Raw genomic sequence first — 1405 nt, 5'->3', positions numbered from 1 at the left:
CACCATGAAAGTCCGAATTCGGCTTAAAATTATTAATTTTGAGTTGTAAGCCTTTTTAACCTCTTCAGCCTCTCGTACAACAATTCCATCGCATAAGAACCCTCAAAAGCCTTATTTTTCCGCATACCTGGCATGTTTTTTTGTATCATTTGTACTTTTTAAAAAAAAACTGCACCATTTTTTATCCAATTTTCATGAAATTTTAACAAAATGAAGAGAACATGTAACGCTAAAAATTTGTCGGTTGAATATTTGACATATGGAATCGATTTTTTGTTGGTGGTTTCTGGAGTGTGGAGTTTCACGGATTTTTGGCAAAATTGAATACTACCTCAGGAAAAAAAATCATTAAAAATATCCTAATTCGTTTAGGAAAAAATCAACAGACCAATTTGTAGATGTATTGGTTGCTAATATGCGTGCACAATAACAGCTTATTTCCATAAAAAAATAAGTGCGGTATTCATTACGTAAGACATGTAAATAAATTCAAATATGGCCGCCGTATCCTTGGCAACGAAACTTTTTCTCATATATCTGATTGCGGATTTTAAGATTCCATACTGTGCTTGTGATATGTGTGAAATTTGGTAAAATTTGATCCTCTAATAAGCGAGATAGCCTTCAGTTTGTAGCTCCCCCTTCCCTCCCCTTAAAGTCATTTGAAATGAGGAAAGGAAATACAGGGAGATAGATAGCATGCTGTCAATACCAGAAAGAGAGAGAATGTAAAATAAAGGAAAAGTTAAAATAAAGGAAAAGTTAAAATAAAGGAAAAGTTAAAATAAAGGAAAAGTTAAAAAGAAAAACAAGAGGAGTCGGAAAGTGAAACTGACTATGATTAATAGACATAAAAAAAGACTTTCTGAGTCGAACAGAGAATTATCATGTTACAGATAACTGAAAAACGTCAGTAATAGGAAAAGCGGGGGTGAAAATATTGAAAGTAGAAATTGTAAAGAAGTGTTAGAAATAAAGAAGCCTAGGGGAAGTAAGAACCAACGATTAAAAAAAAAATTTATCACTCTTGTTGTTTTTGTTGTTTTCGTTATTATTTCTCTTTTTCTCTTTTGTGGTTGGTGCTGTTGTCGTTGCCGCTGTCGTCGTCGTCGTTGTTTTTATTGTTTGTGTTTTTGTTTGTGCGTGTTTGTTTTTGTTGTCGTGTTTAGTGTTTTGGAAAACGCAAGGTACTAAAGCAGTATAAAGTAATTTAACAAATACTTTTAGAATGAAATGTATATTGTACAGAAATCCAAGCAGACAGGTGAGATAGTCGATACCATTTGATTTTACACACTCGAGAACCGAACTCAGGTCTTCTGTGCTTGACGACGAAGCACCAAACAGCTACACAACAGACACTGGCGCCAGAAACATTACCATGCGCACTTTCGCCTTAAGACAG

This window comes from Aplysia californica, unplaced genomic scaffold (genome assembly GCF_000002075.1).
Source record: "Aplysia californica isolate F4 #8 unplaced genomic scaffold, AplCal3.0 scaffold00047, whole genome shotgun sequence".
NCBI classification, from domain to species: Eukaryota; Metazoa; Mollusca; class Gastropoda; order Aplysiida; family Aplysiidae; genus Aplysia; species Aplysia californica.
Note: the sequence above shows the minus strand (reverse complement) of the source record.